The following is a 27,595-nucleotide window of genomic DNA, read 5'->3' as shown; positions in this document are numbered from 1 at the left end:
AACGGTACTGGATAGCATAACATATAAGGTGATAATCATAAAGTTTTAAATTATCAGCTTAAAACACAGACTAAAACTAGGGGCTGTGTGTTAAAAGAACCACTTACCTGTTGTAGCTGAAAGTTGAAATAGATGAAAATCAGACATAAAAATTTGGTCAAAGAGATTGCTGAATTAAAAGGTAATTTCAATACAAAATCTTAACCAATCTCTTATATGAAATTAAGGACGTCAATCAAGGAAAAATAGGAGATTAAAAATTTTAATGGGAATATATTGGAGAGTTCAGAAGAATGAGAGTAACTTTACATGCCCAATCTCACTATGCCTACTTTGCCAGATAAAGCAGCTCCTTGTCCCCTATCTATGAAGGTTCTTTCTGCCTTCTTGAAGACCCTATATTAAGTTTGGTCTGGGAGAGCTGTTTTGCAAGGGAATGCCATTTTTGTTCATTGCTAACTCCACTATTCCTAATGTCTCGAAATCTTTAACTAGAGTCAGGGCCAGTTATACCCATTGGCCAAATACTAAGTGAGACCTGGAAGAATAAAGGCTCACACAGCAAACTAATTTCAAGATTTTGCTAAATTATATCAATAATATAATGAATTTGGGGGTTATACTAAGGAGAAAATAATAATTTGAGACTCGGCTAAGGTTATCAATATATATTAAATATTAATATCAGGATGCCCGGGTGGCTCAGTTGGTTAAGCATCCTACTCTTGATTTTGGCTCAGATCATGACCTCACAGTTTGTGAGATCAAGCCCCACATCGGGATCTGCACTGTCAGCTTGGGATTCTCTCTTTCTCCCTCTCTTTCTGCCCCTCCCCCACATGCACACACGCTCTCTCTCTCTCAAATTAAATAAAATATTAAGAAATAAATTTAAATATGAATATCAATGCATATTTATATCTATATAAATATACAGAGACAAATGTATAACTAAATTAAAAGATTCTGATTTCAGAGTGCTAGTTGAAGTAGCTGGGAGTGAATGCAATTGTTTGCTTGTTTGGTTGACTGAAATTTGGACTCAGTGGTGGCCCACACTAAATGAAGTTGAAATGGCAGATATTTCTTTATATAATATAAAGAAAGCAATCTAAACATATAGAAAATAGAAATTTGGGAGTTTACTTATCACATGTTGTCCTCTTATGCATATCCCCTAACCAAGTTCCCCAAGGGCCCACTAAAGGTTTCAGAAAGCCATTAATTAAGGGAGTGCTGATATCTCTATAATGACTCTAATGACTTTAATGGATGTATTCTGGCTGCCAGGGAAAGAAGATGCAGTAGAAATGGGTTCCATGATTTGAGTGATATGCCAAACTCCCAGTTTGGCAAAGGTGAATTTAGTAGTACTTAATTGCCTAACACAAAATGGACATGATTGCTGTCTATCAGATAGCAGACGACAAGGACAGTGTGGTAACCAAAACAGTAAGAAACTCCAGGATCTGAACCAGTAGGTAACTGATTATGGAGTAACAAAGTCTAAAAGAAATGGGCAACCCGCTAATGACTTATTTGATGTGTACAATGAAATAAACTTTAGTTCTAGGGGATAGGTGACTTTGGCTACCATATACAAAGTCACACATAATCTCTATCCCAATTCCCATATTTGAGGGAGTTTGTAAGCCCAGAGACCCTTAAATAAAGAAGTAAATAACTCTTCAGGAAATATCTCCTTACTTTCTCCAAAAAGATCTGTAGGAGTTTACAAGGATAACTATACTTGTAAAAGGTAAATATCTAAATATTTGGGGATTATTAAGTACTAGCTATGAGCCAACAATAAATCTTGAGATTAAAAAATGCAAAACATCCATGGATCAGAGGGAAGCTCATGGGGTTAGTTGTAAAAAAGTCCCATTTCAAAATATGAACAGGCATGCTGGGATCCCAAACCCGTATTATGGTTATTTCACCTGATCCTAAGTTTCAAGTTGTAACGTAAGCCCTCAACAACTAGAAGAAATCCCCAAGTGGACCCATGTGATCCACTATGGTTCCATGGATCCATAAAGTAATCTGATCCATGATAGAAAGATATGACTTTAAGAATTTAGTAGAAATCCCTGGAACTTCTTCTGTCTACCAGAATGGTAAATCACACACACACATATACTGCATCCGTAGGAAATCACAAAGAAAAGTGCCATCATCAAAGACAAATGATATAAGGTAAGTTATTCTTATCACATACCCATTTAATTCTCCAGTTTGACAAGTGCAGAATAGAGACAGATTGGGGGAATACTGGCACATCATATAAAATATAATCAGATTAGGATTTCAATAAACTGTTCCAGGTATGGTTCCATCAATTATTCTAGATTTGACTCCTTTTGATATGGCAAGTGGCCTCCTTTCCTCATCAAATAAGCAGACAAAACCAAAGGCAATTTACTTTTTCTTGGTAAGATAGTAGTATACTTGCCTCAGAATTGCAGCTACCCTCTCCCCTCCGTCACAATTTAAGCTGTAGATACAACTTGTAGATATTCTCATGATCCTATCAGCAATCAGTTTCACTACATGAATGACATCATGCTATAGAACCTTAAGAATTCTGGGTAATACTTTCTTTAGTTGCCTTGGTAAGACCTATGAGAGTTAGAAGACAGTAGGTCATGTGGCCTTTGGATTCATGAGGCACTAAAGGACAGTAGAGAAAGAAAAGTCTCAAAATGAACAGTATTTTAAACAACACATGTCCACTTTGACTGCAGGGAAAATTTGTCTCTGGTTAGGATCTGCATCATCTCATTGGCAGTGGCTAATCACTGTCAAACGATTAGAGGCCTAAAATTAATAATATTGGAAGATTGATAAAAATGAGGATTGAGAAAGAAATATATGAACATTTTAGAACCAGCTCAAGTCATGAGATATTTTTATACCATGCAAATATTCACTAAAAGGCTCAGTCACTACAAAAGCAAGTTAGTTAATAATCACATGAAACAGATAACCTGCCAGTCAGCCTTCTTCCTTAGCTACTCTAGTCACTTTAGTAACTCTAGTCACTCAATGAGATTATAAATAAAGCAGCCATACTGAAAGTTTTGGAAGCTATGCATAGGCTCAACAACATGGATATCTTCTCCATACAACAGAAATAGCTAATCCCAAAAATCACAATATTTTCACAATAAATTTGCAATACTTAAATGTATTAGTTTCCTGTTGCTTCTATGATAAGTTAATATAAACTCTGTGTCTTAAAATGCAAATTTATTATTTTACTATTCTGAACATAAGAAGTCTAAATGGATTTTACATGGTTGAAGTCAAGAAATTAACAGAGTTGTGTTCCCTCTGGAGGCTCTAGTGGACAATCTGTTAGCTTTTCCAAGCCCCATTCCTTATCTTGTGTCTCCAAATCACGCCAATATCAGCTTCTATCTATACATCTCTATTTCTGACACACTCTCCTGACTCTGTTTCATAAGGATCCTTGGAGGTACATTGGACCTATCTATCCTCACAACTCAGGATGATCTCCCCAACTCAAAACCCTTAATTTAGTCACATCTCCAAAGTCCTGTATGTCATGTAAATTAACATATTTGCAGTGTCCAAAAATTAGGATGTGGACATCTTTGGGAAGGGAGGACATTATTTAGCTTATCACAATAAACAATAAAAAAATAGCCTCACATGCAAAATATATAAAGAACCCCTACAAATGAATATGCCATATTTCTAGGCAACACAATCAATTAATTTTAAATTAATTTATAAGTTCAATAAAGTCCCTGGCAAAAAAAAAATCAAAAACAATAACACCAAGAACAAAACAAAACGAAACAGTCTGAATATAAATTATCTGCAAGAAAAATGGACAAGTGATTTTTGAAAAAGGACAATGTGTGATACTTGTCCTAATAATCATTAAAGCAGTGCAATACAGATCCCAAAATAGAGACAAAAATAAACAAAACCAAATGGAGTCCAGAAATAAACTCATGTTGACATGAGTACTAAATATGTAATAGAGATGACACTTGAAATTATCAGAGTAACAAAAACCATATGATTATATACTTTGACTAGTCTTTTCGAATAAAATAAAATAGACTCCTAGCTTACATGCAAAGGTAAATTCAGGATGATTTAAGCAGAAAATTATTTTTTGAACCAAAAAGTATTGAATTATAATAAAAATACCTATTATGGAGCACTAGGCAATGTGATAAGCACTTTGTTTAGAGAACGTTGACTAAGTCATATACAATCCTCTGAGAAAGATTATGATCTTCATTTTATGATGAGGACACTGACACATGTAGAGGTGTCTTGCTCAAGGTCACACAGCAAGAAAAAGATATAGCTAGGATTTGATCCCAGGCATCATGACACCAAATTCCAACCTCTCAACCACTACTCAGCTAATATTCAAGAGAAGAATGCATTCTTAAGGAATAAACAAATTCCAAAGCCATTACAAAAAATAATGCTAAATTTGATAAAATACCTGTTAATGCATTTTTACACTTCAAAAGACAATGTAAACAAAGTTAATAAAAAAAGCAACACAACAGTAAAAAGTGTTTGCTAACTGATAAAGGTTTAAAATACAAAATGTATATAAAGCTCCTTATAATCATTAAGAAAATAAAGAGAAAGAGGGGGGAAAGTAGTAAAGAATATGAACAGGCAATTTAGAAGGAAGAATCACAAATAACACATATGAGAAAATAGTACACCTCATTGGTGTAACATCAGATAATCAAAGAAATGCAAATTAAAACATTTTTTTTTTACCCCCATTGGGTTGGAAAAAGTTAAACAATGGTTAATACCCAGTGTCATGCAGGTATGGAGAAACACACACTTTGATGGGAATGTAATTTGGTACCAACCTTTACAGTGTAATTTGGAAATTTCTATCAGAATATACACAAAGAATATACATACATAGATTTAAGAGTGTACATATATACACCCTTTGATTAAAAATTTCTGTTTAGTTATCCATTTTATAGAAATACTACTAAATTCACCAAGTATTCACAAGGATGTTCACTGAAAAATTACATTTAGAAATAACCTAGTATCGGAGAGAAAGAAATGGCCATGAAACACCAGTACTATGGAATCCTCTGCAAAAGTTTAAAATGAAACGGGACACCTGAGTGCTAACGTCAGACTTCGGCTCACAGTTCGTGGGCTGGAGCCCTGAGTAGGGCTCTGGTGCTGAGCCTGGAGCCTGCTTCAGATTCTGTGTCTCCCACTCTCTCTGCCCCTTCCCTGCTCGTGCTTTCTCTCTCTCAAAAATAAATAAAACGTTAAATTTTTTTTTAAGTTTAAAATGAGATAATCTGTAGGTAATAATATAAAAATATAACTAAGACACATATTGTTGTCATAAAGGAAGTTGCAGAATCATACATTATGAACCTATACAATACATTATGAGCCTCTTTAAAAAAATATATGATGTCCATGTAGTACACAGAACACACACATAAATGGTTTTAAAAAGGGTTAACAAGGATACACAGTAAAGTATTTAAAATGGTTATCTCCGGAAAAAGGGAGTTATATTGGAAAATATATGGTAACTGAAGGGGAACTCTTTACATCTTTTAATGTTAACAACAAGAACAAAAATGTATTCAGGTATTGTATGAGTATTTTAAAGAAAAAATAACTAAATTTAAGTGAATCCTGTGATTGAGAGCTTTTGAGCAATAGTACCAGTTGCTCAGGAAAACCCAGGTCACTGGATGTCTCTCATTTTTGTTGGTTTAATTTTTTTTAATGTGTATTTATTTTTGAGAGACAGAGAGAGAGAGAGCGCAAGTGAGGGAGGGGCACAGACAGAGAGAGAGATACAGAATCCAAAGCAGGCTCCTGGCTCCAAGCAGTCAGCATAGAGCCTGACGCAGGGCTCGAACTCACGAACCGTGAGATCATGACCTGAGCCAAAGTCAGACACTTAACTGACTGAGCCATGCAGGCACCCCTCTCATTTTTGCTGTTCTGATTTGTTTTCAGCTTTAATGAGATATAATTGACATACTGTACAAATTTAAAGGTGGATAACATATTGATTTGATACACTTCTATAATGCAAAATGATTACCACCATAACATTAGCTGACACCTGCATCACATCACATAATTACCATTTCTTTTTTTCTGTGGTGAGAATATTTAAAATCTACTCTTATCAATTTTCAAGCATGTAATACAGAAAACTATAATCAATATGCTGTACATTATATCCTTTGAGCCTATTCATGTTATGCCGATGCTCTTCAACCAACATCTCTCCTTTACCCCGACCCCTGGTAATGACCATTCTAGTCTGATTCTAGGAGTTTAACATTTTTAGTTTCCATGTATAAGTGCTATCACACAGTATTTATCTTCCTCTTTCTGACTGATTTCAATTGGTATAATACCTCCAAGCCCAACCATGTTGCCATGCTGTTGCAAACAATAGCCTCTTTCTCGGGACTGAAAAATATCATGATAAACACACACACACACACACACACACACACACACACACACACACACAATACATATATATGGACATAAACCTTCCTTATCCATTCATCAACTGACATTTAGATTGTTTTCATATCTTAGCTATTATTATTAATGCTGCAATGAACATGGGAATGCAAAGTGCAGATATCACTTCAAGATCCAGTTTTTATTTCCTTTGGACATACCCAGAAACAAGATTGCTGGGTCATATGCTAGTTCTATTCTTTGTATTATTGTTACAAAGTATAGTTGACATATAACTTGTTTTATTTTTAACTTAAGGAAACTCCATACTGTCTTGCATAATATCTGCACCAATTTATATTCCCACCAACAGTTCTCTGCACATCCTCACCAACACTAGTTATTTCCTGTCTTTTTGATAAGATAGCAATATACTTAACCAATTTGCCTCAGAATTACATCTACCCTCTCCCCTCCATCACAATTTAAGCTGTAGATACAATTTATATTCTCATAATCCTATCAGCTATCAGTTTCACTACGTGAATAACATCATGCTACTGAACGTTAAGAGTGCAGGGTAATACTTTCATTAGTTGCCTTGGGAAGACCTATAAGAGTTAGATGGTAGTAGACCATGTAGCCTGTGGATTCAACTTGGACCAGGCCACTGACAGAAAACCACGTGAGAGTGGTTCGATGGTTTCTCTGCCAAAAGCAAACTGCTGGAGTATTAATCCCTATTTGGGATAATAGCCATTCTAACAGGTATGAGATGATATCTCATTGTGGTTATAATTTGCATTTCCCTGAACATATCTTCTTTGGAAAAATGTCTATTTAGATCCTCTGCCCACTTATCAATTAGACTGTTCGGTTTTTTGCTCTTGAGTAGTGTGAGTTCTTCACATATTTTGGATATTAACTCTTTACCTGATATGTGACTTGCAAATGTTTTCTCCCATTCAAGGGGTTGCCTTTAAATTTTGTTATTTCCTCTACCTCACAGAAGCTTCTTAGTTTAATGCAGTCCCACTTTTTTAATTTCTTTTGGTGTTAGACCCAAAAGAAGATTTCCAAGACTTCTGTCATGGAGCTTACCCCCTACATTTTCTTCTGGGAGTTTTATGGTTCTAGGTCTTCTCGTCAAGTCTTTAAACCATGTTGAACTGATTTGTGTGTATGGTGTAAGACAGTGCAGGTTTCATCCTTTTGCAAGTGGCTGTCCAGTTTCCCTAACACCATTTACTGAACAGACTGCCTTTCCTTACTGCATATTGACTCCTTCTTTGTAAACTGACTGAACATAAATGTATGGGCTTATTTCTAGGCTCTCTATTCTGTTCCATTGGTTTACATTTGCATTAATGCCAATACCATACTGTACTGTTGTGTTTACCACAGCTTTGTAGTATAGTTTTAAATCATAAAGTGCATTCCTCTAGATTTGTTCTTCTTTCTCAAGATTTATTTGGCTATGTGGATTCTTTCGTGGATCCGTGAAAATTTAGGGTTATTTTTTTTCTGTTTCTGTGAAAAATACCATTGGAATTTTGACAGAGATTGCATTGAACCTGTAGATTGTTTACATAGAATGGATATTTTAACCATTAATTATTGAAATTCCATTAGCATGAATATTTTTCATGTATTTGTATCTTCTTTCTTTCAACAGTGTTGAACAGTATTCAGTGTACGGCTCTTTCTCCTCCTTGGCTAAATTTATCCCTAAGTATTTTTCTTAATACTACTTTAAATGAGATTAATTTCTTAATTTGTCTTTATGATAATTCACTGTTACATAGAGATGCAACTGTTTTTTTGTGTTTTTTTTTTTTTTTGCATTTTGATTTCTGCAACTTTACGGAGCTTATGATTTCTAAAGTTTTTTGGTGCAATCTAGGAGTTTTATAGGACATAACATCATGGCATTCATAAATGAAGACAATTTTCCTTCTTTACTTCTGATTTGGATATCTTTCTTTTTCTTACCTAATTGCTCAGGCTAGGATTTTCAGCACTCTCAAATAAAAGCAGCAAGAGTGAGCATCCTTATCCTGTCCTTGGTCTTACAGGGAAAGCTTTCAGCATTTCACCACTGATTATGTTATTAGCTGTGGACTTATCACAAATGGCTTTTATTATGTTGGGGTGTATTCCCTCTATACTCAGTTTATTAAGGGTTTTTATCATGAAAGGATGCTGAATGTTGTCAAATGCTTTTTCTGCGTGTATTGAGATGGTCATATGATTTTCATCCTTCATTTATTAACATGGTGTAACACACTGATTTGCAGATACTAAACCATTCTTGTATTCCTGGAATAAATCCCATACCTGATCATGGTATATGATGTTTTTTTTAATGTATGTCTGAAACTGATTTGCTGGTATTTTGTTGACAGTTTTAGCATCCATGTTCACTGGGGATATTAGCCTAATTTTCTTTTCTTATGATGTCCTTGTCTGCTTTTGGTATTAGGCTAATGCTAGCCTTGTAAAATGAATTTGGAATCATTCTCTTATCCATTCATTCATTCATTCATTCATTCATTTGGAAATGTTTCAGAAGTATTGGTGTTAAATCTTCTTTAAATGTTTGGTAGAATTCACCCATGAAGCCAACTATCCTGAACTTCTGTTGGGAGGTTCTTGATTACTGATTCAGTCTCCTTACTAATAATCAGTCTGTCCAGATTTTCTATTTCTTCATGATTCAGTCTTGGTAGGTTGTATGTTTCAAGAAATTTATCCATTTTTTCCCAGAATATCCAATTTGTTGATATATAATTGTCCATAGTAGTCTCTTAAGATCCTCTATATTTTTGTGGTAATCAGTTGTAATATCTCCTCTTTCATTTCTGATTTTGAGTCCTCTCCTTTTTCTTGGTGAGTCTAGTTAAAGATCTGTTTTGTTTCTTTCAAAAAAAAAATCAGCTTAGTTTCATTGTTATTTTCTCTTGTCTTTTAAGATTCTTTTTCCTTTTTTTTTTTTTTTTTTTGCTCTGATCTTTGTTACATCCTTCCTTATACTAACTTTGGGCTAAAATTTTATTCTTATTCTGGTTCCTTAACATATAAAATTAGGTTATTTGAAATTTTTCTTGCTCCTAGAGGTAAGCATTTATCACTATGAACTTCCCTCTTAGAATTGCTTTTGTTACATCACAAAAGCTTTGGTATGTTGTACTGCCATTTTCATTTGTCTCAAGGTATTTAATTTTCCTTTTAATTTCTACTTTGATGCACTGGTTGTTCATTAACATGACTTTTAATCTCCACATATTCATGAATTTTCCAGTTTTTTTTTTCTTGTAATTGATTTCCATTTTCATACCATTGTGTTTGGAAAAGATGTTTGATATTATTTCAATCTTTTTAAATTTCTCAAGACTGATTTGTGTTCCAATATGATCTATCCTGGAGAATATTCCATGTGTGCTTGAGAAGAACGTGTATTCTGCTGCTGTGGGATAAAAAGTTCTATAAATGTCTGTTAAGTCAATCTGGTCTAACACATAATTTAAGTCCAATGTTTTCTTATTAATATTCTGCCTGGATGATCTATCCACTGTTGAAAGTAGGGTACTGAAGTCCCCTAATATTGGATTTCTGTCTATTTTTCCCTTGAGTTCTGTTAATTTTGGTTTATAGATTTAGGTGCTCTTATGCTGAATGCATTAATATTTACAAATGTTATATGCCCTTTACCCTTTTATTATTATATATTTACCTTCTTTGTCTCTTGTTACAATCTTTGCCTTAAAGTCTGTTTTGTCTGATGTAAATATAACTACCTCTGCTTTCTTTTGGCTTCCATTTGCATGGCAACTCCTTTTCCATCCCTTCACTTTCAGTCTCCATATGTCCTTAAAGCTAAAATGAATCTCATATAAGTAGCATATAATTGGGGCTTGATTTTTTTTTAATCTGTTTGGCCACTCTATGTCTTTTGGAGAATGGCCCATTTACATTTAAAGTAATTATTGATAGGTATGGACTTCTTGCCATTTTCTTAAATGTTTTCCAGTTGTTTTTAATTCTTGTGTTCCTTTCTTCCTCTCTTGTTCTCTTCCTTTGTGATTTCATGATATTCTGTAGTATGATTAGATTTCTCTTTATCTTTTGTGTATTTACTACAGGCTTTTGATTTGTGGTTACCGTGGGTCTTACATAAAGATATATTTTAAAAAATCTATTTTAAGCTGGTAACAACTTCCAACATACACAAAAGCTCTAAATTTATACACTATCCTCCTCTCCCATTTATGTGTTTGATGTCACAATTTACTTCTTTTTGCATTGTGTATACACTAACAAATTATTGTAGTTACTTTCACTATTTTTGTCTCTTAAACTTTATACTTGAGTTGTAAGTAATTTACTATTTACCCTTATGTTTTATACTTTGATACATTTTCCTGTTATTAATATCTTATTGTTTTATCTTGAAGAATTCCTTTTAACATTTCTTGTAAAGTCAGTATACTGGTGATAAATCCTTCAGATTTTGCTTACCTGGAAAACTCTTTATCTCTCCTTCAATTCTGAAGGATAACTTTGCCAGGTAGAGTATTATTGGTTGGCAGGTTTTTTCCTGTCAGCATTTGAATATATCATGCCACTAACTTCTGACCTGCAAAGTTTCTGCTAAAAAATCTGCGTATTGTCTTGTGTGGGTTGCCTTGTAAGAAACACCTTGTTTTTCTTGTTTCTTTTAAAGACTCTCTTCTTGTCTTTAATGTTTGACAGTTTAACTATAGTATGTCTCAGCATGAATCTCTTTGGATTCTTATTTGGCACTTTCTGGGCTTCTTGCATCTGGATGTCTGTTTCTTTACTCAGATTCAAGAAATTTTCAATCATTATTTAATTTTTTTTTTAACGTTTATTTAGTTTTGAGAGAGAGAGAGACAGAGCATGAACGGGGGAGGGGCAGAGAGAGAGGGAGACACAGAATCTGAAACAGGCTCCAGGCTCTGAGCAGTCAGCACAGAGCCCGACGCGGGGCTCGAACCCACGGACCGCGAGATCGTGACCTGAGCAGAAGTCGGCTGCTTAACCGACTGAGCCACCCAGGCGCCCCACAACCATTATTTTTTAAATAAGTTTTCTGTTCCTTTCTCTCACTCTCTCCTCCTAAGATGCCTATAATGTGTATATTAGTTGGCTTTCTGGTGTCCCATGAATCCCTTAAGTTATCTTTGCTCTTTTTTTTTTTTTTTTTTTTGCTTCTCTGATTGAATTCCACTGCCCTGTCTTCAAGTTTCTTGATCCTTCTTTTTACTTCAGCTAGTCTACTGTTGAACCCTTATATTGAATTTTTCAGTTAGTGTGATTTATGTTTCTTCAGCTCTGTGATTTATGTTTGGTACTTTTATATATTTTCTATTGCTTTGTTGAAATCCTCACTCTGTTCATACATTGCTCTCCTGATCTTGGTGAGCACCTTTATGAGCATTATTTTCAACTTTCTATCAAATAAATCACCTAACTCCATTTCATTAAGATCTGCATGTTTGTTTTTTTTTTAATCATGTTCTTTTGTTTGGAACATATTCCTGTTTCTTCATTTTCTTGACTGTGTGGTTTTCCATGCATTGGATAAAACTGCCACCTCTCCAAAACTTGACAGAGAGGTCTTGTGTAGGAGACAAAATGTATTAATCAGCCTAGCCCAAACTCCTAGTTGTCTCTCAAATTTCTGTAATTATCTAAGTGCCTTCTTTGTTCTTGGTGATACCCAGTAGTTGAGGGTATGCAAATACCCATCAGTATTCCATAATGGAAGATCAGAGTTGGTACCTAGATGCAAGTTAAATGGAAACTGGACATAGCAGCTGGAAAAGTATGTAGCTGGGCCACTTCCAGCAAGAAAATTGGGAGGTGGGCATTTTTGTCTGTTGGTCTGCACTTGGCCTAGGTGTACAGTTGTGGGGGTTGGAGGTGGGGTACTTCTATGACCATTAAGATCTGCTTCTTTGTTTGCAGTCTTGTGGGATTCATGAATGCAAGCTCTGTCAGCTATCAGTGCCATGCAATCCAGGGGCCTGTCCCTTGATTAACAGCCACACAAGCTGGTGCATCAGGTATGTGTACAAACATCTTCCAGGTAGATACTAGTGACTTGGAGAAGGATAGAGGAAGGCAGGGAAGGTGTCCACAGGCTTCCCTGGTGTTTGGGGAGAATCTCAGTCAGCCTGTAGATACATGCTAAATTAAAAGCCTGACCCTGAGGCAACAACTTTTCAAGTATGCAAATAGACTCTTTTCAGTAGAAGACTGATAAGTGGGTGTTTTTTGTTTTTGTTTTTTGTTTTTTGCCAGGTCATTCTATGCTGAGCCCTGGGAGGATGGCTGGTTAAAAACTGTTTCTTTGTTGCCTACAGTCCTGTGGGACTTGTGAATGCAAGACCTATTGGACACCAGAGCCAGGTGATCTGGAGACCTCTCCCTTAGGCAGCAGCCACTAAAGCTTAGGTACAGACGTGTATAAGCTTTTAGCAGGTGATCTGGAGTAGATTAGAAGGAGAAGGCATTAGAGGCATCTGTCAGCTTCCCCAGCTTCCAGGGAGGGTGGCAATCAGCTACTAGATCTATACTAAATTAGAATCCTGACCCTCAGGCAGCAGCTTTTAATGTAAATGGATCCTTTTCAGGGAAAGACTGGGAGGTGAGCATTTTTTGCCTGTTCTCTCCACACAGAGCCCTAGGGAGATAGCTATTGTGAGCTCTGTACAGCTCATTAAAAACTGTTTTATTGTTTGCTATAGTCTTGTGGCTCTCGTGGACACAAGCCCTGCTGACTTTCAGAGCTATGTGTTTGGGGAGTCCACCTTTCAAGTGGAAGTATTAAAAGTGGGGCACTAGATGAGGGTCCAAACCTTTCACTCCTCAGGAAGAAGCTGGAAGTTAGGAGTTCCCTCCTGACTGCATGGTGCTATGCTGTGGGTAGGGAGAGACAGAGTGTGTCTCAGACTTTCCAACCCATTCTGATGTGGGAACTCTCTTGTTTGACTAACATGTAGGAGTTGCTCAGCCAGTTTCTGGATTTCCTTCTGAGAGAATTGCCCTGGCTGTCTCTTATACTGGATTCCAGTTAATGAAAATAACAGGCCCAGGCCCTCTGAAAATAAAGCTTCTTCCATATACCCCAAACAATTCCCAGCTGAAAATTACAACACTGTGATTTAACATTCTCACAACTCAAGTGATTCTTCTCTAAACTGACCTTGCAGACTTACAATAAAAGTGCAACAATATATTTTGGAGATAATTCTTTTAATTCAGTTTTCCCAAGAGCAGTACATTGACTTTAGCTTTCTCTTGCCCCCTCAGTAAAGCCTGCTCTTGGGAAAGTACCCTCCTTATTCTAAGAAAAACTGAATTTCAACAGTTGCTTTCAATCTTAATCATTAATAACCACTAGAATTATTTCTGGATTAAAGAATTCCAAATAACACCTAGAAAATGGATCTATGGAACAAATGTATAAATTCTGCTTTAAATCTCTGCTATTGATTGTATTAGGAGAAGAGGAAAGGGATGAACTTCAAGTACATAATTACCCTTTTAGACAATAAAGGGCTTTCCTGACATTAGTTCCATATGCTTCTTTTCTTCTTTCCTGTAACTAGAAATCAGTAGTTACACAAGCATTGGAATCTACATCTATTTCTAGAAACCACCTTTTCATGGCTATTTTTTAAACACAGAAATAAAAGTATGCAGCTTTCACAGTGTTAACCAGTGGGCTCCAGCCTCCACTATCTTCACTATATTCAGAAGTTCACTTTGCCCATTTAGAAAAATAATGCTTACTTTTTTCTGTTACAAAATGCATATCCCCATAGTATTAACCATACTCAACATTTTTCTGATTTAAAATAACTCTTCTACTTTAGATAAGCCTCATTAAGTCACACACTGATAATTCAGAATTTCCAGTAACTTAGGTATTTTATATACTCCTCTGTTAGTTACATTCAAATGGATTAAGAGCCAGTGAAAATAGGTAGAGAAAAGTAGCTAGCTTTATGTCTTAGAAACTCTTTTACCTTGAGCAAACCCCATTTCCTAGATTGTAAAGGGAAATATAAGGCTTCCATATCAACAATTAAAATGCTAAATAAATGTAACTCATGTTTCCTATTATGTACCAGCAGGGAAAGGGAAGTGGAAGGATGGGACACTCTGGAGAGTCCCATAGAATCAAGAAAAAATAATTATCTTTCCTCTGAGCCCATAAGTGAAAAATCTGTATCCCAGAAACCCCCAAATTTCTCCTTTTCTTATCTCTACAATTTCAGAGACAGTTAAGATCAGAGCCTGGAATGAGCTACAGTATTAGAGCACTCGCTTCTTTCTTGGGCAATTACTCAGAGTCTCGCTTCTTTCTTGGGCAATTACTCAGCCTCTTTAAGATTTAAGTATGTTATCTGCCAAAAGGAAATAATAATAATTGCTTTCAGAATTAAAATTGTACATACACAGCACCCAGTATATACATTCTCTGAGTTTCTCTGCTCTGTTCTCCCACCCATCCTCAAGCTCTGCTCTCTGTTACACTGCTACCACTCTTCTCAGTTGCAGCTACTGCTCAAAAGGCTTCTTTAGGATCCACATAGCATGAGAGTCTTAACTGCTGCTATTATTTTGCTACTAAGTAGATCCGGAATGTAAAGCCAATTCAAGAGGGTTTAGGCCCAGGAGGAAAGTCCAAATATAGGTTTCCTGGAAGTTGCAGAAACTTCTTGCATCTCATTGGTGCCAGTTTGGGTCAGTGCCTATATTTCTAATCAATTGCTGTGGCCAGGGGAAATTATTGATTGGCTTGGGTCCAAATCACACATTCTACGCGGAGAAATTGGAGATGCTCTACCAAACCATATGGACAAAATAAGGGAAGGAGTAGAACCCCAAATGACTGTTGCCAGAGGTAAGATGAATGGATGCAAAGAAAATATATCCTCTTTTATATCTCCCTATAGTCTCTTCTCTTTAGTGTCTATGTAATGCTTTTGCTTGAAGTCTTCCAAAAATTCTGTACTACAAGTATTTACATATATGATCCAAAGTGTCTATTGCCTGGATACTGTAGTCTTTTAGTCTTTGGGGAACTCACTGCTTTCATAATTAAATTAAAAGGATTAAGTCCTCATCCTAGGTCCTGGAGGAAGTCCAGAACTTTCCCAGAATACTTCACATATATCCATGGTTAGATAGAGTCTTCACATCACCTCCCACTTACCTTACCTTCTCATTTCCTGCAGCTGCTATCTCCTGTCTATACCACTTGGCCCCTCCTCTTTTACTCCTCAAAATAGGATAGAAATGAGGATTATAAAATAGGATGTGTAAATATTATTAAAATTTTAGGTAAAATAGAAAAGGATCATGGAAAAGGTGGATCAGGGAATAATTTTAAACTGAATTTGATAACTACTGTTCTTAGAATTTCCTTAACCACATCCCAGAGTTTAATTTTAGTGACTACCTTTCTTTTCCCCTCAAACGCTGATCTTCTACCAGGCTGCTACCTCCTCTCTCTCTACTCCACATTTTAGCACTCACAAAATCCTACCTCCCCAACCCATCAGGGAAAAATTTAAATATTTTCTTCCATTCTATACAGAGCAATTTAGCTCCATATCCCCATTCAACGGAGTGTGTCTTTCATTAATTTGATGCTATAAATCTGTATAGAGTAATGGCAAAATTTTCAATATCTGATTTCCTTATGCTGAATTTACTTCTATAGGTTTAACATTGAAACAAAGGCTTAGGAAATGAAGATATACTAAAACACATTTTATCGTCTTTTTGTTAACTTCAAATTTTAAAATTAAAAGATTAATGCAAAATACCTGGTATGCAGTCCCATAATTCTGCAGCCCCAGTAGTTGTTAGTGAGTTTCTTCTATTGTTTTTATACATAAATTATGTTTGACAGTAAGGACTAATTCTCCATCTCAAAGCTTTCTCAACTTAACGTTTTAGTGTACATCCTCTAGCAATTCTGTCTCCATTAATTTCACAGCCATTGTTCCATTCCTGTTCTTCTGAGCCACCAAATATTATCATCATGTCCATGAAAGTTAAAATATTCCCTAAAAGGACACCTAGTCTAGTGTCCTGCTTCCACACAGGAAAGCTGTTAAGTATAACACATCATCACCATTTACATATACAGTAGCTAAGATTCAGATATACAAATGGCTTGTAGTAAGTTGCCAGAGAAAGAGAAGAACTTTATATCCTGATTCCTTACACCATGCTTTGACTTAGTCTCAGTAAATTCCAGCAAGCATACCAATGGGTGCAAGCTACGTCTTGATGTCACTGCCCCCCTTCTGGGTATTGGAATCCTTCATTATTTGTGGATGCTTTTCTACCTCGTATTTTCTCCTCCACTGTACTTTCTGAAAGTCACAGCCTCTTTTTCTTTTTTCTCTGCACCCTTAGGCTATGCTAAGACTGGCATCATGGGCTCTAAAATAAATTTCAAGCCACTTTCCAGATGTCTTTTTTAAAAGCTATAAGCCAGTAAGAAAAGATAGCCAATGCCTGGTCCAGAGTAAGCTTGACTGGCTATTTACCAAAAAGTCCATATGCTACTGATCGATATATTGCTTCATATTTAAGTTTTTTTTCAAGAGTCCAGCAAATGCATTTTTTTCGTTTTGGCTCTTTACACTGATATTGGGTTTGTGTGTATAGTTTCTGTGTAATGGTTCTTGTAGTTAACTAATTGTTATCCTTCTTATAGTTTTAATAAAGTAAAAAATAGAAATTAAATTAAATTAAATTAAATTAAATTAAATTAAACAAATAACAACACCTATAAAACCAGAGGTTCTGGGCTATACTAGGTGCTAAGCAACAGCTTACATAGTAAGAAAGTTGACTGCATGATTAAATGCCCTCCCTATGGAGACAGCACTGTGGCTAAGCCAACTGACTTGGTAATAAAACAAGTTCAAAGCTTAAATTCAAATACCAACTGTACTACCTACTAACTGCACTACCCAAAAAAAACTCAATTATCTCATCTTTTAAATTTGGAATAATGGTACCTACCTCAAATGAGTGTTATAAGAATTAAATGAGTTCATATACCAGAAGGACTCAGGAAAGTGCCTTAGATACAGTAAGTCATTGCTAAATGCTTCCTTACCACCATTAATTCTTAAAGGGGCTGAAACAATCACATAGGTTCAGTACTATTTTTAAAAGTCTGCAAGTATTTACATTATAAAACACAAAACTCTGCCTATTTTCTAGAAAAAAATATATTTCTCCTCTACTTTTCTTCAACATTAATTCATTTATTTCACAGATCTATATTGAGCACCTAATTGCTCACACACTAGAAAATGTACCAGGATCTGGTGCTGAACAAGAGAAAAGCTCTTTCTGGAGAAAAAGAGATTATAAACACATTAAAAAAAAAAAAAAGTAAAGTAAACGATCCAGATAATATCAGAAGGTAATAGAGCTATTCAGAATATAAAACGAGGTGATTTGAAGGTGGGTGTAGGAACAAGGTCATGGTGGGGAAGTGATATTCTAGAAGTGATGTGAAAGCTAAGATGTGAATAAGAAATTTCTTCTTCAAAGACCAGGTTGAATATGTTCCAGCAAAGGGAAGAGCTGGTGTCAAGGAGCAGAAAGGCCAGTGTGGCTAGAGTGGGTCAAATTAAAGAATAGAAGATAACATCAGAGATAGAGTCAAGAGGGAGATTATATAGAGCCTTAGACACTGGTGGAGTTTAGATTTCATCCTAAATGAGAAGCCACTGGAAGGTTAGAGGAAGGATGTGATTGGATCTACAATTCTAAACAGTCACCCTGGCAGCCAGGCAGAGAATGGACCATAGAGGAGGAGGAGAAGGCAATGCTGCTAAGAGCTTACTGCAGTCAGAGGGGATGCTGGTGCTGGGGATGGGCAGATTCTGGATGGATTTTAGAAGTCATGCTGGCAGACTTGGAATGGACACAAGGGTGGGATGAGAGAGAGATGGGGATCAACAAGGACTCGGGTTTGGCTTGAGACACCATATTGGTGGTTTATTAAATTCAGAAAACTTAGGTATAAATTTGGAGGAGAAATTCAAGTGTTATTTTATGGTATTTTTATTTTGACCATATGCACTGAATAAGAGATACTTCTATTTTTCTAACTTGGAAATGCAGTTAAAAATTCATGTGTTAGTGTTCTGAAATTGTAGCATTGGTGAAGCTAATCCTAACTGACCAAAGAGACAAATTCACCTTCCCTTTATTATCTGAACTGTGTTTTCCATTTGCACATATATAACTAAAATTCAAAGAATGTCTACAATCTATCTTTCCCTATACTTTTCTGCTGAAAACTTTAGGAAGCATTAACTCAAGAGAAACTAAGAACCATACCTCCTTCACTTACATTATATCCAACCCACAGCACAACTTAAAGCAACATGGAATAAATGAATTTAATTGTGCTGATGATGGTAGCAGCCAAAAACATGTCAACTAACAAAGTCTAGAACAGCTTATATGTAATGTTTCATACCATGTCTTAAACATTAAAGAGCTCTCATTCCAAATGAGTCATTTTTCTTCTATCTCAGGTCTTCACAGAGAGTACAGTCAGTTCTATTGTTTGGAAAACGAGAAATTTGTTCTGATGCATTTGATACAGTAGGGACCATTTGAGGACAATGTGTGTTTAATGTTTGCTTATGCACCATTTCACGTGAGCAACACTAGATGAATGCAGTAAACTGCACCCAACTGGTCCAGTTGCACAGGGATACACAAAACTTGCACACTCCTCAAACATCTGTCAGCTACCTCAGTTCACCAGCCGGGGTTCTGAGCCACACCCATCCACATCTGGTATTAGGATCTGCCATCTTATTTCAGATACCCTCTTTCCACCATTTCATAATAACTCACAAGCTGAAACCCTTCTAATACCCACAAAGCACACTTCAAGTTTGTTTCAAGGTAAAGTGCCATATTTATTGTAGTATTTACATATTTTTTAACCATTTAATGCGTGTAAAACAGCGCTGTCATTTTTATCAGGTTTCTTTTCTTTTTTTTATTTGTGTTACTTACAAAGTTTTTGAGTATTATGCCCCTTACTGTTTTGTTCCCTAAGCCCTGGATCACATTTAGCAGGATTGGGCTATATCTGAAATGTAAATTCAGTCCTTTGGGGTTACGTTTCTAAAACTAAACAAACCTCATCAAAGTGATGAGATAAATTTAATTATAGTTTCTCTGAATTATAAAATTGTGATTAAACACAATGCTTAGAATGAGAAGGATATTGCAAGCTTAAGAAAATCATATTCTGATTGGATATTAGGCATCAGGTACTATTTCATTCACAAGCATGGTCCTATCTTATTAGAGAGTTTAATTTTTCCACTTAAATTTTCACTTTCTAACAGCTCATAATTATAAAAAAAAGAAGTAACTAAAGATAAGTTCTTTTCAGTTTTAAAAGAAGTAGTCAATTTTGTGAAATGTGTATTATTTTGTGAATTATGGGGAGTGTGCACACACACACGCATGTGTGCGTGTGCATGTGCGTGTGTGTGTGCGTGTGTGTGACTGTTGTGGATTAAGTTTTAAGTACAACCTAAATCCATCCTGAAAGAAAGTGTTAATGTTGCCTAAATGTTGAATACTTACATTGAGAGGAAAAGAAAAGAGAAAAGGAGAGTGGGGAATGGGGTAAGGAGAAATTTACTCTTTTCACTAAGAATCTAAGAAAATCACTGCTTGGGAAAAAAACAATGTAATAGTGGAGTAGAAAAGTCTGAGTATTCATTCAAACACAATAAAATTCTTAGAAGCCAGGCATATTGTGGCATATTATATGTAAAAAGTGTAAAATAGAAGAAAATATTAATATCAAGAGTCTCGAACACGATTTCATTCTGAAACCCTTGAAATTTAGCAGGTATCCCTTCAAGCTGTACTAACTACTCAGTGTGTGGCTGTGTACCAGAGACTCCTGTCCACTAGGGGCTAGACTTTCACCAATAAACTGTTGTTAACTATAGCACTTAAATAAAGTCCTATTTAACAAGCATACAGATAAAAAGATTTTTTGTTAATCCTGAAATGTATTTCTGATCACGAGAGATTATTTTTAAACAAGTACCTTAGATCAGTTTATTAGTTCCAAACAAACTGACTCAAAGATGTATATTCTCAAATAAAATGCTACTTCAGGAAGTTTATACCATGATAGGAGAAGTTCCATTATTGAAACATTCGCTGTTTTCTCTCTTTTTCACCTTCCAGCTTTATGAGGACTAAACACTTTATTATGCACTAATCGTGCTTAATTAACATCAAGCAATCAAGTCTTTCTGGTGTGTCACTGTTAAATAAATGTATTAGAAGCAGAACAAGATTATAGGGTTTTTAATTTTTTTTTTTTTTTTTTTTTTTTTTGGAATTCCCTCATTTATCAAACATTTGTACAGTTATTTCTGGATAATGGGTTCTGGGTACTTATGTTTTTGTTTGCTTGTTTTCTTGTCCAGTCTTCTGTAACAAGAATGTAAACTTTTATAATCATAAAGAAAGTAATTTTTAAATTGAAGATTCCTTTATTGAATCCCCACAGATCCCACTCTAGCCATTCATAGATGAGGAAGACAAGAACCCTATGTCACACTGGTCACACTCATTAGAGAGATTGATAAATAAACAGAGTCCTCCCAAAACAATGACCTTCCCTCTGTTATTAAAAAAAAAAGTGTATAAAAGGTATCAGTACAGTATAATGCAAGGTATACAGCAGTTCAGATCACTGGATTTGGACTCAGAGGAAGCATGGTCTAAATATTAGTTTTGCTGTGTGATTCCCATTACATTTTTAGCCACCCTATTTCCCTACGGTGAATCAGGAATGATAATCCCTTCCTCACAGGATTAAGTGAAATAATGTAAATAATGCTTTACTAGTGCCTGGCACATACTAAGTGTTCAAAAAATATTATGTTTTCACAATAAAGCACTAGGAAAGCAGGGAGTAGGGCACTGAGAAGGAACACACCTTGTGATTAATGTATGACAAAAAGTAGCTCCTCAGTGCAGCAAGAGTCATCTACTGTGCATGTTCACTGCACTAGAATTTTAGGGTTACGTGGAGAGAGGCAGATGATTAGACAGATAGACAGATCTGCAAGAACCATAACTCCTTAACAGCACAGAGTCTATTTTGAAGTTCTCAAACCAGTAAGATCACAGAACTCTCTCAGGAGGAATGAGTTGGCCAAGTTCTGCCCAAGGAAGTTCTCACAAGAGGGCATTATGAAATGTTCTATTCCTCAGAACTTAACTGTAAAATGTTCCCACTGGAGTCCAATGGGAGTTTTATGGGAGTAAAGGATAGAATTAGGTCTTGTATATTTTTAAAGGGTCATTCAAAAAGGCAAAGCCTAAATTTTTTACAGATGGCAAAGTAAGGACTGATGCAGTTGGCCAAATCTGACCTTTTATGTTTTCCAAAAGCAAATGTTTACTGAAAGAAGACTTTACTATACTACCAATGGAAAAAAAAAAGTCCTGGATGCTTACATTGGACAACTCAGTACACATTCACTGCCAAATACATTTATAAAAATCAATAATAATATTTTCCATGGTACCTGTTTTCAACCCTCCCTCAAACTTTCGCCCTGTATTTGCTTTTTCTCAAACACAAATATGTTTCTGAGGAAAAACAACATTTCACATGAGAATAGGCTTGTGAAAGCACATGCATTTGAGGAACCTCACTGCTGGCTCCGCAGCCCCTACTACAACAACGATGCACAGGCCAGGCTGAGGGGAGTTGATTTTGCCAGGTCTTCTAGATGATGAATTTAGAATGGATTTTAAGTTCTTCCAGAATGAAACTCCTTTTAAACTTCTTTTAAAACACATTCCCTTTCTCAAAGGGGGAAAGAGGTTTCAGAAATTTCTATGCTCTTTTGGATGTCAAACAACTTTTAAAAAACAAAATTGTTATGAGCTCAGTGGAAAAATTAAAAATATTAAAATTCATCAAACATGGGTGGGAAAAATTAAAGTAAAGGTGATTTGTCACAATATATATCAGGTTTGATGCATTCAAAAAGTTTGGGGGTTAGGCGAGCTCCTTTCAGCATCCATACTAAAGCTGGACTGGTACTAAGAAGATTAGCATGGTCCTGGAACAAGAAAATACATGAGAATTTGGAGCAGCATTCCTTCTTTAGAAGTTTTTAAAAACATATGTAATTTAAAAATGGATTTATAAATACCACTGGCATCCAGCTTGAGAAGTTTTGCTTTTTCTTTTCCTAGAAATGATTGGAATATCCATTCTGTAATGCTTGCTTTATTTATTTATTTATTTATTTATTTAGAGAGAGAGAGAGAGAGAGAGAGAGAGACAGAGCAAGCGAGTGAGCACATATGGGGAAGGGGCAGAAAGAGAAGGAGAGAGAGAGAATCCCAAGCATGCTCTGCACTGTCAGCACAGAGCCCAACACAGGCCTCAAACCCATGAACTGTGAGATTATGACCCGAGCCAAAATCAACAGTCAGATGTTTAACCTACTGAGCCACCCAGGCACCCCCATTGTGTAATACATTTAGAGAAGTGTCTATAAACACACATAATAAAGATTGTTCTGTAGTGCTATGTGGAAAAAAAAAGTGAAGGGGATCATCTGAACTGTGAACTCAAATTATGAATAGGATTAATCATCCCCCAAATAGCCATAGTTTAGAACTTTCATATCCTCTTACTAAGTGGGTGTTAAGTACTCTTTAAAGATGTAGATTTTTTAAAGCATTTTGTTCCATATCTATTCCCCAGAAAATCAGAAACAACTCACTTTTCTTTCTCAGGATAAAATAAACACAGTTGATATTCAGACAACACTCAAAAATACGTTGTCTATACAGAGTGATTTTGGCATCTAATCTAAGTTCCCCAAATGGCCTTTCTGTTATGAATTAAAGAGGTCTACATCATTTTAAAAACAATAAAAATAAATGGATAGCTTGAAATATATAATAGTACCCCCACTTTTGAGAAAGGTTTGGCAGTTTCTTATAAAGTGAAATATACTTCTATTCTTTAACCTAGGATTTTTACTCCTAGATATTTACCAAAAAATTAAAAATAAAAACACGGGGAGCTTGCATGGCTGAGTCCGTTAAGCATCCAACTCTTGATTTCAGCTCAGGTCTTAATCTCACAGTTCATGGGATGGAGCCCCACCTGCTTGGGATTCTCTCTCCCTTTCTCTCTCCCTCTCTCTGCCCCTCCCCTGCTCACACACACATGTGCATGCTCTCTCTCTCTCTCTCAAAATAAAATAAAATAAAATAAACACTAAGAAATAAAAAATAAAAACATACATCCACAAAAACATCTGCACAAGAATGTTCATAGAAGTTTCATTCATAAGTGGCAAAAAATTGAAAACTCAAATTCCATCGAGAGGAAAATGGACAAATTTTAGCACATTCATACAGCACAACGTTATGCACCAATTAAAAAAATATATATTGGTAGGCACAACAACACGAGTAAGTCTAACAGACGAGCAAAAGAAGCTGAACACGAGAGTAAACAATTCATTTATATGAAAGTTAATATTAGGCAAACTAAATCAACAGTTGTAAAAATCAGATAAGTGGTTGCCTCTGAGAGAGAGAGAGAGAGGAGTAAGTAGAAAAAGGACCCAAGGGTAATTCCTGGAATGATGGCAACATAGGTTATATGGCTGGCTACATTCATTTGTCAAAAGTTACCAACTTGTACACTTTAAAAAAAGTGTACATTTCACTATACAGTGATTCTACCTCAAAAGAGAATATATATGTTTTTGAAGATTTTTTATGTATATCACATAAATAAATCAAAAGTATTATGGCTTCGTTTATGTGTCTCCCTATATTGCTGCTTATGAACTTAAGTGGTTCTAACAACTCAATGAACATATTTAAATCTGCAACTGTGCATCATTTTTCTAACTGGTCTATTTTCCAGAAGGCAAGAGCTTGTCTTTTTTTTTTTTTTATTTAAATTGTTTGTAATACAGCACATAAATTGCCATTAAACATGGCAATGCAATGAGAACCTCTAGAAGGAACAGGTGGGATCACTTCCCTTTTTTTTTCTTATGACTTTGAGAATAAATCTCCCCCAAATGACACCTTTCTCCTTCAAACACTTCAGTTGTATATTTTATAACTTTTACATATGTCATTTTTACATGACAGTCACAGCTCCCACCTGGAGTTTTGCAACACTGTCCGCATGTTACCTTTTTTTTTTTTAGAATATGCATGTTTTATTCTGAATAATTTTGCATAATAAAAATGAAAGTACAAAATAATTAACACAAAATATTTTAACAAGCTGAAATAAATCACGAAAGAAAAAAGCAGAAAAGTAATCCATGGAAGAGTCTCCAAAAGTCTTAACAGCTTCCAGTTTCACTAATGGGAAGACTTAAAGGTCAAAATCTAAGAGTCTAAATCAAGACTCTAAAATAACCTGCTATATGCTACCTAGGCAATTAATGCTGATGTCAAGAATAGCCAGATTCAACAAGTTAAAATGTGTGTGTGTGTGTGTGTGTGTGTGTGTGTGTGTGTGTGTGAATGCAAATGGTTTAATAGTCAAGGGATTATAACTAACATGCTAAGAAAAGCTTTTCAAGATTCCTGAGATTCCTATTAGACATTTCAAAAAAGACTGAACTCTTTCACTGTCCTTCATATTTACTCATTCATTCATTCATTCACTCACTCACTCATTTACTCAATTGTCCATTCTGTCAATAAGTATTTATCGGGCACCCATAATGTACTAGGGTGTTCTAAGAACTTGGAATATGTAGAAACAAATAGATAAAAATCTCAATTTTTCAATGAGATAGAATGTTTGATAGTGTAATAAGAAGGAAAAATAAGGTAGGGAAAAGAGGTAAGAAATTAAGAGAAAGGGGTTGAAATTTTTAGTGAGGTAGCCAGGAAAAGCCTTACTAAATAGGTGGGTCTTCAGTAATGATGTAAAAGAAATGAGAGAGTTAGATATGCCAATATATAGGAAAGAGTGTCCTAGACAGCAGGAACAGCAATGCAAAGGCCCTGAAATAGGACAGCACCTGTCAAGTTTAAGAAGCTAAAAGGTAACCTTTAAGGCTGGAGCCAAAAGAACAACAGGAAAAGGGGAGAAAGTAAGATTAAAGTACGTTAGATCACACCTTTCAGGCTATTGTGAAGACTGGCTTTTATCATGTGTGATGGGGCCACTGCAGGTTGTAGGTAGAGGGGTGACCTGCTCTGACTTCCAATTTAAATAGATTGTTCTGGCTGGTCTTTGGAGAAGAGAATGGGAGGATCAAGGGTGTACACAGGAAAACCATTTAGGAAGATACTGAAACAACACAGATGAGAATGACAGTCAACGGTAACTTGAAACAGGGAGGAAGCAGTGCAGAGTAGACAGAAATGGTCAAGTTTTACACATACTTTAAAAAGTAGAGCCAGTAACATTTACGGGCAGATCAAATATGGGATGTGAAAAAAGGAGTCAAAGATGCCTGGAAGGTTTTTTTGGAGTAAACAACTGAAAAAACACTGATCTCCCAATTTGGGTAAAGTTCTTGTCATATTGATGGAATTATACCTACCTGCAAAGAGGGCAGTGCAGTAGGGAAAAACCTGCTGGTGAAAATAAACAAAACCCTATCCCTGTCTGGTAGGTAAACTATGAAATTCTTTCACAGAAGCAGTATTCCTCTAACTTCAGTCTTTGAATCTAACTGAATGAGAACTCCACATTTTCTTACTAAGCTTTGCTGGTAGATGATTTTGATAGTAGAGGAGAATGATGTCACTATATATAGGAGGGTAAGTTATTAAAAAATGGTGTTTAATTGAGAAGTGAGGGTTTTTAAAGGTCTATTTCAGAGCTAGGTCTAAGCATAGGTGATGATCTGAAACAAAATACAGTAATCTTCATACAATTAAATTTTGTCAAATATATATTTAATTTGTAGTGTTCATCATTCAATAAAGTTCATTTGAGGGTTGAGTGCAAGCTCTGAGTTGGACAAAACTAGGTTGAAATTCAAACTCCACTGTTTTATGTTAGAGGGACTGGACAAGTTATTTAACTTCTCTAAATTTTTTTCTTCACATCAAAACTAGATATGCAAATGTAGTACTCACTTAGATTGTTGTTTTAATAATTTAAATATCTGACATGTTTTAGGTACCTAATAATAGTAGGTGTGATTATTCACTGAATCAAATTTTCTAATTTAATTTTGTAATATTTGAATTATTTAAATCTGAGACATAATTTTAAAAGGACAATAAATATTTATTGTTGGGAAAACGTTATTCTGATTATTTATTTACATCAGTGATATTTAGAAGATCTGAATTTAGTTTCAAGAACATTTTTTCCTTAGCACTTAACTTTTACTTCCTACTAGTGAAAATTAACCTGTGGCAGTGGGTTCACTAAATATCACCCCAGTCATCTGCTCTTTTGCCTTCTCTACCATAAAGACTTCTGTTGCAACTAAAAGTAAAATGTGACACAGTTCTAATCAATAAAATGTAGGGAAGACTCCTGGATGAGGTTTCCAGATGGTTTTTGTGTTCCTAGTAAAAAGAGAGTCTCAGTTGATACATTTCTCTCTCTTGCTCGCTCTCTCTCTCTCTCTCTCTCTCTCTGTCTCTTTTCCTTTACACCACTGTCTTTCCCCCTTATCCCTCCCTGAAATGTGGATACAATACTTTGAGGTCTAACAGCCATCTTGGTTTTATTAGGCAGTAACTATGAGAACAAAATGCAACACCTAAGCATGGCAGAACATAGAGATGATACAATGTATATTTCTGAAAAGATCATGGAGACACTCTACCAATTATGAACTATCAACCTCCAGACATCCCAGTATGGGATGACAATTGCAAAACAGAATAAGAGAGGAGATGAGAAATGACCTTAATTTGCCAACATCACACAAGGTTAGCAATCTATAATCCTATATGCATTAATTTTAAGATAAAGACTATTATTATTGTGATAATAGTT

Source organism: Panthera uncia (genome assembly GCF_023721935.1).
Source record: "Panthera uncia isolate 11264 chromosome C1 unlocalized genomic scaffold, Puncia_PCG_1.0 HiC_scaffold_3, whole genome shotgun sequence".
NCBI lineage: Eukaryota > Metazoa > Chordata > Mammalia > Carnivora > Felidae > Panthera > Panthera uncia.
Note: the sequence above shows the minus strand (reverse complement) of the source record.